At 47.4% G+C, this 12,215-nt stretch overlaps 1 protein-coding gene across 8 annotated transcripts in view; it reads right to left on the bottom strand.

Moving 5' to 3' along the window:
* Positions 1 to 12,215, bottom strand: part of RERE (arginine-glutamic acid dipeptide repeats) — a 719,262-nt gene that overhangs the window by 514,547 nt on the left and 192,500 nt on the right. The window lies entirely within an intron of this gene.

Here is a 12,215-nt window from a genome sequence, read left to right as displayed (position 1 = left end):
CTAGGAATTCCCCCTCCTCCAAACCTGATATCACCGCCCTCAGAGACTCCATTTTTAACTTGAACTCCTTCAGAAAGGGGTTTAGCGATTTTAAGTTCAAAATGGGCCTGACCGAACAATCCGGTTTCGGTGCCAAGAAAAAGGTTCGAATAGTAATCCTTGTTTTGCAAATGGGGAGGAGCTGGTACAATGACCTGTGACTCTACCAACTTTTGGATGGCTTCCTGTAAGACAACCCTGTCTGCCAGCAGAGCTGGCAAGCCTGATTTGAAGAATCTGTGAGGTGGGAGGTCTTGAAACTCCAGCCTGTATCCCTGGAACACAATATCCTGTACCCAGGAATCCAGGCCGGACAACACCCAGACGTGGCTGAAATGCCTGGGTCTCGCCCCCACCGGCTCCCTACATCCAGGCCGCGCGGTCCACAGTCATGCTGAGGACTTAGGTGTACCTGAAGCAGGCTTCTGTTCAACCTGCGGAAGCAGGTTTCTTAGATTTTGGCCAACCTCCCCTAAAGAAAAAGAAAAACAACCCAACCATCCTGGCACTGTGATTAATCAGGTGAAGTGAGGCAATTCTCAGGGGTAATTGGTCAAGCCCCTTATAATAAAATCAAAGAAGAGAAAAAAAAAAAAAAAAAATTATATATATATATATATATATATATATATATATATATATATATATATATATATATATATATATATATATATACACACACACACACACACCTTGCACTGTATATGTGTATAGTGATTGTAGTTTTTTTAGATTTAAGATACTGGCCGGTATCAATGTGATGTGTATTGTTGTATAAAAATATTAAAAATCATATCAGATTGAGGTATCTCATTCTCATTGCTTTTGTAAAAAAACATAATTCTATATATATTATATATATATATATATATATTCATTCAATTAATAAAATTTGTTCCTTAAGGAATAAAACCTGTTGAGATAACCAATGTTGAGGCAGTCCATATATTTTTATATTCCACTAGGCAATTCATGCATTAATGTGCACATATGGCAGTCCGTGCTCTCTCACATCTGTGAGTTTCTTATTCACATGTAATGAAGTTTTTGCGGCATTATAGTACTCTTGTGCAAATAGCAGTCTTTGTTTCACTGCACCGTGTATCCAGTACACTATTATAGCTACCTTGTAGCAATGTCTCTTTGCCCGTATTTCCTTTGGGCAATCCTCCGTTCCCCTCCCGGCTAGTGCTTTTAATTTTAGCCTTATCTGGAGTCCCGTGGGTACTTGGAGATAAATGCTCACCAGTTACCCCTTAGCACTGGGGTTTTCCGATGCTCTCACCGGCCGGCCGGTATGCTCGTGCTGTGTAACAAGCTACGCCCCGTGTAGGGAGATCCCAACAGCTGCGCTCCATGTACAGAGATCCTGACAGACGCGTTTCTCCACCTACTTGCTTACGTCAGCGGTTTCATCAGTGTCCAATGATCCCCTAAAGAAGGTGTTAGACGGCTTGGCCTTTCTTGCTTTAATAGCCCGAAAGGACTGTGATGCAAGAGAAGTGAAAGGTTTCTTCGTAGCCGGTTCAGCTGAGGGATGAAAAGGTAACTTACCCGCGGGTAGCTGTGAAAATCCACGCATCCAGCGCTTCACCAAAGAGAGCCTGACCTGTGTAGGGTAGGGTCTCCACACCTCTCCTGGATTCCGCGTCGGCAGACCACTGGCGCAGCCAAAGCCCTCTGCGAGCTGAGACAGACATGGAAGATATCCCTCCAGCCATCGAACCCAGGTCCTTCATGGATTCCACCATAAATCCTGCAGAATCCTGAATGTTACGTAAAAACAATTCAACATCACCTTTATCCATTGTATCCAAATCTTCAAGTAATGTGCCTGACCATTTTACTATAGCCTTGGAAATCCATGCACAGGCAATAGTAGGTAGTAGTATCGCCCCTGAAGCCGTGTATATGGATTTGAGTGTAGTATCAATTTTGCGATCAGCCGGTTTTTTTAACGCGGTAGATTCTGGGACAGGTAAAACCACCTTTTTTGAGAGTCTGGATACAGACGCGTCAACTATGGGTGGATTTTCCCATTTTTTCCTTTCTTCCTCAGGGAAAGGAAAAGCAACCAGAACCCTTCTAGGGATCTGAAATTTTTTCTCCAGGTTTTCCCAGGCTCTCTCAAAAATAGCATTTAATTCTTTAGACACAGGGAAGGTTAGCGAGGCTTTCTTACGGTCTGTAAAGTAAGCCTCCTCAACCTGCTCAGGTGTTGTATCAGCAAAATTCAATACATCTCTAACCAACTGCACCCCTTTTGCAAGAGATGCCGCCCCCCGCAGCACATCCCCATCACCGTCTGCAGTGTCAGAGTCGGTATCCGTGTCATCCTGCATAATCAGGGCAAGAGCAGGTTTTTGGGAGCGTACATCAGGGGGTCCGGAGGCAACAAAACCAGACCAAACAGCCATGTAGTTCTGTAAAACCAGAGTTGCAGACTCATTTTGTGCAACTCTAATAGAAATCTGAGAAACCATAGTTTAATAGAGGATAACCACTTAGGCTCCCTTGCTGGGACCTGTGCTAACACAGTGCAATCCTGATTACATGGAATGGGATCATGCTGAGAGGACATATCCTCTGCAGCATATGACACAGAGTCCCTGGACATAGCTTAATGGAGACCACAAACACTCCACACACACGGAGAGGCAGACAGAGTTTTCCCCAAAAAATGCCAAGAGAGACACAGAGATTGAAGCCAAACACACACACAGCGCTTCTTGGATAGAGAACAGCCACTACCCAGCGCTGAATGTGCAACTTAATAGGTTACACAGTCTGTACACAGCTTTCCCCCCATTCTACAACCCCCTGGTACTGTTGTAAGACAGCTGGAGTTGATGAGGGAGGACAGCTCTCCCTTTCAGAGTCTCTGTAGGCAGGGAAAATGGCGCTGAACGCTGCTGGGTCTGCTCTGAGGAGAAGCTCCGCCCCCTTTCATGGTACTGCTTCCCGCTTTCTGTTTGAATTAAACTGGCCTGAGGTATGTGCTGGCAGTGATCCGGGGTCCCTGACAGGTATGCCGACCAGTGTAGGATGTAGGCGCTGGTACAGGGCGCCCCTCACAGCGCTTCACTATGTACCGCTGAGCCCCGGAGCGCAGTTAGTACTGCGCTCCATACCCTGTTGCCGCCATCTTCACACCGGCTCCCCGCTTGCTAGGGGGGGCGGTAACTAACTCGCCACAAGTCTTCTGGCTCTGTAAGGGGGTGGCAGCATGCTGCCGGGGTGAGCGATCCCTTGCGGTGGCAATCGATCAATCCCCTCAGGAGCTCAGTGTCCTAGCTGTGACCGGCTGCTCAGGGCACATTTTCTAAACTGAGTCTGGTAGGAGGGGCATAGAGGAAGGAGCCAGCACACACTCTCAAACTCTTGAAGTGCCAGTTGCTCCTAGTGGACTTGTCTATACCCCATGGTACTAATGTAGACCCCAGTATCCTCTAGGACGTAAGAGAAAATAAGAATTTACTTAACGATAATTCTATTTCTCGTAGTCCGTAGTGGATGCTGGGGACTCCGTAAGGACCATGGGGAATAGCGGCTCCGCAGGAGACTGGGCACATCTAAAGAAAGCTTTAGGACTATCTGGTGTGCACTGGCTCCTCCCCCTATGACCCTCCTCCAAGCCTCAGTTAGGATACTGTGCCCGGACGAGCGTACACAATAAGGAAGGATTTTGAATCCCGGGTAAGACTCAAACCAGCCACACCAATCACACCGTACAACTTGTGATCTGAACCCAGTTAACAGCATGATAATAGAGGAGCCTCTAGAAAAGATGGCTCACTACAGCAATAACCCGATTTTTTGGTAACAATAACTATGTACCAGTATTGCAGACAATCCGCACTTGGGATGGGCGCCCAGCATCCACTACGGACTACGAGAAATAGAATTATCGGTAAGTAAATTCTTATTTTCTCTAACGTCCTAAGTGGATGCTGGGGACTCCGTAAGGACCATGGGGATTATACCAAAGCTCCCAAACGGGCGGGAGAGTGCGGATGACTCTGCAGCACCAAATGAGAGAACTCCAGGTCCTCCTCAGCCAGGATATCAATTTTGTAGAATTTTACAAACGTATTTGCTCCTGACCAAGTAGCTGCTCGGCAAAGTTGTAAAGCCGAGACCCCTCGGGCAGCCGCCCAAGATGAGCCCACCTTCCTTGTGGAGTGGGCATTTACAGATTTTTGGCTGTGCAGGCCTGCCACAGAATGTGCAAGCTGAATTGTACTACAAATCCAACGAGCAATAGTCTGCTTAGAAGCAGGAGCACCCAGCTTGTTGGGTGCATACAGGATAAACAGCGAGTCAGATTTCCTGACTCCAGCCGTCCTGGAAACATATATTTTCAGGGCCCTGACAACGTCTAGCAACTTGGAGTCCTCCAAGTCCCTAGTAGCCGCAGGCACCACAAATAGGTTGGTTCAGGTGAAACGCTGAAACCACCTTAGGGAGAAACTGAGGACGAGTCCTCAATTCCGCCCTGTCCGAATAGAACATCAGATAAGGGCTTTTTCAGGATAAAGCCGCCAATTCTGACACGGGCCTGGCCCAGGCCAGGGCTAACAGCATGACCACTTTCCATGTGAGATATTTTAACTCCACAGATTTAAGTGGTTCAAACCAATGTGACTTTTGGAACCCAAAACTACATTGAGATCCCAAAGTGCCACTGGAGGCACAAAAGGAGGCTGTATATGCAGTACCCCTTTTACAAACGTCTGAACTTCAGGGACTGAAGCTAGTTCTTTTTGGAAGAAAATTGACAGGGCCGAAATTTGAACCTTAATGGACCCCAATTTCAGGCCCATAGACACTCCTGTTTGCAGGAAATGTAGGAATCGACCCAGTTGAATTTCCTCCGTCGGGCCTTACTGGCCTCGCACCACGCAACATATTTTCGCCAATTGCGGTGATAATGTTTTTGCGGTTACATCCTTCCTGGCTTTGATCAGGATAGGGATGACTTCATCCGGAATGCCTTTTTTCCTTCAGGATCCGGCGTTCAACCGCCATGCCGTCAAACGCAGCCGCGGTAAGTCTTGGAACAGACAGGGTCCTTGCTGGAGCAGGTCCCTTCTTAGAGGTAGAGGCCACAGATCCTTCTCTGTGAGCATCTCTTGAAGTTCCGGTTACCAAGTCCTTCTTGGCCAATCCGGAGCCACGAATATAGTGCTTACTCCTCTCCATCTTATCAATCTCAGTACCTTGGGTATGAGAGGCAGAGGAGGGAACACATACCCTGACTGGTACACCCACGGTGTTACCAGAGCGTCTACAGCTATTGCCTGAGGGTTCCTGGACCTGGCGCAATACCTGTCGAGTTTTTCCCAACGGTTTATAATCATGTGGAAGACTTCTGGGTGAAGTCCCCACTCTCCCGGGTGGAGGTCGTGTCTGCTGAGGAAGTCTGCTTCCCAGTTGTCCACTCCCGGAATGAATACTGTTGACAGTGCTATCACATGATTTTCCGCCCAGCGAAGAATCCTTGCAGCTTCTGCCATTGCCCTCCTGCTTCTTGTGCCACCCTGTCTGTTTACGTGGGTGACTGCCGTGATGTTGTCCGACTGGATCAACACCGGCTGACCTTGAAGCAGAGGTCTTGCTAAGCTTAGAGCATTGTAAATGGCCCTTAGCGTCAGGATATTTATGTGAAGTGATGTCTCCAGACTTGACCATAAGCCCTGGATATTCCTTCCCTGTGTGACTGCTCCCCAGCCTCGCAGGCTGGCATCCGTGGTCACCAGGACCCAGTCCTGAATGCCGAATCTGCGGCCCTCTAGAAGATGAGCACTCTGCAACCACCACAGGAGGGACACCCTTGTCCTTGGTGACAGTGTTATCCGCTGATGCATCTGAAGATGCGACCCGGACCATTTGTCCAGCAGGTCCCACTGGAAAGTTCTTGCGTGGAATCTGCCGAATGGGATTGCTACGTAGGAAGCCACCATTTTACCCAGAACCCTTGTGCATTGATGCACTGAGACTTGGCTCGGTTTTAGGAGGTTCCTGACTAGCTCGGATAACTCCCTGGCTTTCTCCTCCGGGAGAAACCCCTTTTTCTGGACTGTGTCCAGGATCATCCCTAGGAACAGAAGACAAGTCGTCGGAACCAGCTGCGATTTTGGAATATTGAGAATCCAACCGTGCTGCAGCAACACTACCTGAGATAGTGCTACACCGACCTCCAACTGTTCCCTGGATCTTACCCTTATCAGGGAATTGTCCAAGTAAGGGATAACTAAAATTCCCTTCCTTCGAAGGAATATCATCATTTCGGCCATTACCTTGGTAAAGACCCGGGGTGCCGTGGACCATCCATACGGCAGCGTCTGAACGGATAGTGACAGTTCTGTACCATAAACCTGAGGTACCCTTGGTGAGAAGGGTAAATTTTGACATGAAGGTAAGCATCCTTGATGTCCCGAGACATCATGTAGTCCCCTTCTTCCAGGTTCGCAATCACTGCTCTGAGTGACTCAATCTTGAATTTGAACCTCTGTATGTAAGTGTTCAAAGATTTTAGATTTAGAATCGGTCTCACCGAGCCGTCCGGCTTCGGTACCACAACAGTGTGGAATAATACCCCGTTCCCTGTTGCAGGAGGGGTATCTTGACTATCACCTGCTGGGGTATACAGCTTGTGAATGGCTTCCAAAACTGTCTTCCTGTCAGAAGGAGACATCGGTAAAGCCGACTTTAGGAAACGGCGAGGGGGAGACGTCTCGAATTCTAATTTGTACCCCTGAGATATCACCTGAAGGATCCAGGGGTCTACTTGCGAGTGAGCCCACTGCGCGCTGAAATTCATTGAGACGGGCCCCCCACCGTGCCTGATTCTGCTTGTAAAGCCCCAGCGTATACTGAGGGCTTGGCAGAGGCGGGAGAGGGTTTCTGTTCCTGGGAACTGGCTGATTTCTGCAGCCTTTTTCCTCTCCCTCTGTCACGGGGCAGAAATGAGGAACCTTTTGCCCGCTTATCCACGAAAAGACTGCGCCTGATAATACGGCGCCTTCTCATGTTGAGAGGCGACCTGGGGTACAAACGTGGATTTCCCAGCTGTTGCCGTGGCCACCAGGTCTGAAAGACCGACCCCAAATAACTCACTCTTAATAAGGCAATATTTCCAAATGCCGTTTGGAATACGCATCACCTGACCACTGACGTGTCCATAACCCTCTACTGGTAGAAATGGACAACGCACTTAGACTTGATGCCAGTCGGCAAATATTCCGCTGTGCATCACGCATATATAGAAATGCATCTTTTAAATGCTCTATAGGCAAAAATATACTGTCCCTATCTAGGGTATCAATATTTTCAGTCAGGGAATCCGACCACGCCAACCCAGCACTGCACATCCAGGCTGAGGCGATTGCTGGTCGCAGTATAACACCAGTATGTGTGTAAATACATTTTAGGATACCCTCCTGCTTTCTATCAGCAGGATCCTTAAGGGCGGCCATCTCAGGAGAGGATAGAGCCCTTACAAGCGTGTGAGCGCTTTATCCACCCTAGGGGGTGTTTCCCAACGCACCCTAACCTCTGGCGGGAAAGGATATAATGCCAATAACATTTTAGAAATTATCAGTTGTTATCGGGGGAAACCCACGCATCATCACACACCTCATTTAATTTCTCAGATTCAGGAAAACTACAGGTAGTTTTTCCTCACCGAACATAATACCCCTTTTTGGTGGTACTCGTATTATCAGAAATGTGTAAAACATTTTTCATTGCCTCAATCATGTAACGTGTGGCCCTGCTGGAAGTCACATTTGTCTCTTCACCGTCGACACTGGAGTCAGTATCCGTGTCGGCGTCTATATCTGCCATCTGAGGTAACGGGCGCTTTAGAGCCCCTGACGGCCTATGAGACGTCTGGACAGGCACAAGCTGAGTAGCCGGCTGTCTCATGTCAACCACTGTCTTTTATACAGAGCTGACACTGTCACGTAATTTCTTCCAACAGTTCATCAACTCAGGTGTCGACCCCCTAGGGGGTGACATCACTATTACAGGCAATCTGCTCCGTCTCCACATCATTTTTCTCCTCATACATGTCGACACAAAAGTACCGACATACAGCACACACACAGGGAATGCTCTGATAGAGGACAGGACCCCACTAGCCCTTTGGGGAGACAGAGGGAGAGTTTGCCAGCACACACCAGAGCGCTATATATATACACAGGGATAACCTTATATAAGTGTTTTTCCCCTTATAGCTGCTGTATAGTTAATACTGCACCTAATTTGTGCCCCCCTCTCTTTTTTAACCCTTTCTGTAGTGTAGTGACTGCAGGGGAGAGCCAGGGAGCTTCCCTCCAACGGAGCTGTGAGGGAAAATGGCGCCAGTGTGCTGAGGAGATAAGGCCGCCGATAAGGGGGCGGAGCCTATCTCCCGTTTTTCTATGTATTCTGGCAGGGGTTAAATGCATCCATATAGCCCAGGAGCTATATGTGATGCATTTTTTTGCCATCCAAGGTGTTTTTATTGCATCTCAGGGCGCCCCCCCCAGCGCCCTGCACCCTCAGTGACCGGAGTGTGAAGTGTGCTGAGAGCAATGGCGCACAGCTGCAGTGCTGTGCGCTACCTTGTTGAAGACAGGACGTCTTCTGCCGCCGATTTTCCGGACCTCTTCTGCCTTCTGGCTCTGTAAGGGGGCCGGCGGCGCGGCTCTGGGACCCATCCAAGCTGGGCCTGTGATCGTCCCTCTGGAGCTAATGTCCAGTAGCCTAAGAAGCCCAATCCACTCTGCACGCAGGTGAGTTCGCTTCTTCTCCCCTTAGTCCCTCGATGCAGTGAGCCTGTTGCCAGCAGGTCTCACTGAAAATAAAAAACCTAAACTAAAACTTTCACTAAGAAGCTCAGGAGAGCCCCTAGTGTGCACCCTTCTCGTTCGGGCACAGAGATCTAACTGAGGCTTGGAGGAGGGTCATAGGGGGAGGAGCCAGTGCACACCAGATAGTCCTAAAGCTTTCTTTAGATGTGCCCAGTCTCCTGCGGAGCCGCTATTCCCCATGGTCCTTACGGAGTCCCCAGCATCCACTTAGGACGTTAGAGAAAATTGCTTGTGTTAAGTTTTAACAAAAAATTGTAGAAATGTCCTGTACATGACAGTGGAATGGCCCTATTAACTTATTGCTGAAAGTAAGTATTATTCGTCCCTTTTGAAGGTTAAAGGTCAGCCCATGTGGCATCTGTGCTACCCATCCCTGCTATAAGCTATGTGCGCTGTAACTGTCACGACCTGCTGGAAGGGAGAAGGATTTATGGAACAGAAGCCACACAAACGGAAGCGAAAGCGCTAAACATTAAAGAAACTAGGTAAAGATCTATATCAAGAATACTGTATAACTTCAGCCCTAAATACTTACATTACAGAAATACAATACTAAAAAGAGACAATATAATGTTAGGGTCTCTATAGTGTTTTCAATGTAAAAGACTTATCTGACTCTACAGGGACACCACGGTCATGCTATTTGGTTTTTCTTCTTTTCATTTGCACAAAGGGAAACAAGATGGGTGTATGGCCTTTGCATTACTGAGGTGAGTTCTCCTCCACTGCGTTACAGCATCTGTTCCAAATCCCTCCTCAGTGCTATTGGGAACCTGTTCTTTTCACACGAAAACATTCAGGCCATTTTGTCACAAGTGCGCCCCTCCATCCATGCAGTGCTCCATGTTCCAATTCCATACCAGTACTAAGCATACAAGACCAAGGCGCTACATCACCTGATTTACAGTCAGGAAATAGGGAAAAGCGAGCAGGATGTAGAGCAATCAGCATATTGACATGTATATGATCAATATGCACAGAAACATATAGCAATGCAGGTATCACTGTAGACCACACACAGGCAAGGCAGCCATAGCGTGGGCAGAGCAAAGGCTCATGAGAGTAGCAAATTATAGGGGGACATTTACTAAGCAGTGAAGTGAGCCAGTGGAGAAGTTGCCCCATCAACCAATCAGCAGCTCTGTATCATTTTATAGTATGCAAATTATAGCTGTTACTTCAGTGCTGATTGGTTGCCATGGGCAACTTCTCCAATGGTTCACTTCTTCGCTCTTATCACTGCTTAGTAAATGTCCCCCTAAGGGTACTACTTACTAAGCCTTGGATGGAGATAAAGTGGATGGAGGTAGAGTACCAGCCAATAGGCTCTTAACTGTCATTTTTCAAACCCAGCCTGTGACATGGCACTTAGGAGGTGATTAGCTGGTACTGTATCTCCGTCCACTTTATCTCCATCTAAAGCTTAGTAAATAGACCCTTAATTCAGTAGGAATCAACGTCCCCATAATCATGGGTTGTCTCATGTCTATTTCTCACAAAGTACCCTAGTGATGTAACCAATTCATAACAAGAATTACGATAAAGTGACAAGATTGCCGTGTTTAGAATGCAACTGCTCTGTACAAACTAAACCTGCCACCATCATTGTGGGAAAAGGTATCAACAGGGGGCTACACAAATCAGACAGTGCTCTTATCTTCCGGGAGGACGTGTTTACTGTAGCTGCTTTATCTGCACTCGGTATGGAAAGATTAACTAAAGAGAAAACATGATTTAGCGAGAACCAAAACAACGGATGTCAGGCTGAGTGAAAACATGTTCAGTTTTTCCATGCTTAAAAAACAATGAAAGAGATGCACTTAATCTAGTCCCTTAGCACCCCACCACTTATGGGTAATAAGGCTGCAAATGGAAAAATATGTCCCATGGTACAGCACGCTGAGGTATGTTAGAACTACCATAATGTAAAGCATGCTTGGACTCTCAAACTCTGGGATATCATTGCCAAATGCTTTCTGTATAACCTCTCAGACATAATAGCCTGCCTCCTTTCCACACTTAGTAGAAGCAATACATAAAGCAATACCAAGGCCAAGCAACGCTTACTTCCTACATGGTGCAAAAATAGGATTTTAATTACCTACTGGTAAATCCTTTTCTCGTAGTCAGTAGAGGATACTGGGGTCCACATTCGTACCATGGGGTATAGACGGGTCCACTAGGAGCCTTGGGCACTTTAAGAAATCAATAGTGTGCACTGGCTCCTCCCTCTATGCCCCTCCTACCAGACTTAGTCTAGAAACTGTGCCCAAGGAGACGGACATATTCTGAGGAAGGATGTAACAGAACAGGGGTGAGATTTGAACCAGCACACATAAACAAGAGGTAAGCCATGCTAACCAAACTTGAACAGAACAGCAACAGCTGGACCAACAACAATACTTAACAAAGTAGCAGTGCAGGAAACACGAAGCACTGGGCAGGCGCCCAGTATCCACTACGGACTACGAGAAAAGGATTTACCGGTAGGTGATTAAAATCCTATTATCTATTATGTCCTAGAGGTTACTGGGGTCCACATTAGTACCATGGGAATGTACCAAAGCTCACAAAATGGGTGGGAGAGTGCTGAGGTTCCTGCAGAACTGACTGACCAAACTGAAGGTCCTCAGAGGCCAAAGTATTGAGCTTGTAGAACTTATCAAACGTGTTAGAACCCGACCAAGTAGCTGTTCGGCAGAGCTGTAAAGCCGAGACATCCCAGGCAGCCGCCCAGGAAGAACCCACCAGCCTAGTAGAGTGGGCCTATACTTTAGGAACCTGCAATCCTGTCGATGAATAAGAATGCTGGATAGTAAGCCTGATCCAGCGAGCAATAGACTGCTTTGAAGCAGGACATCCAGTCAGATTTTCTGTGACGAGCTGTCCGCTTCACATAGATCTTCAAAGCCCTCACCACATCCAAGGATTTTGAGGTAGCAGGGGAGTCCATAAGCACTGGAACCACAATAGGTTGGTTGACATGAAACGCAAACACCACTTTAGGAAGAAATTGCTGACGAGTTCTGAGTTCAGCTCTATCTTCATGAAAAATCAATTAGGGGCTTTTGTGAGACAATGCCCCCAGTTCTGACACACACCTTGCGGAATCTAAGGCCAACAGTGTAACGGTCTTCCATGTAAGAAACTTTACGTCAACCTCCTGTAAAGGCTTAAACCATTCCGATTGTAGAACCTGCAACACCATGTTGAGATCCCAAGGTGCCGTGGGAGGCACAAAGGGCGGTTGGATGTGCAGACAACCCTTCAAGAACGTCTGAACATCAGGGAGGGAAGCCAATTGTTTCTGGAAGAAAA

This window comes from Pseudophryne corroboree, chromosome 10 (assembly GCF_028390025.1).
Source record: "Pseudophryne corroboree isolate aPseCor3 chromosome 10, aPseCor3.hap2, whole genome shotgun sequence".
In the NCBI taxonomy this organism is placed as follows: Eukaryota; Metazoa; Chordata; class Amphibia; order Anura; family Myobatrachidae; genus Pseudophryne; species Pseudophryne corroboree.
The sequence above is the reverse complement of the archived record's forward strand: the minus strand, read 5'-3'. Positions and strand labels throughout refer to the sequence as shown.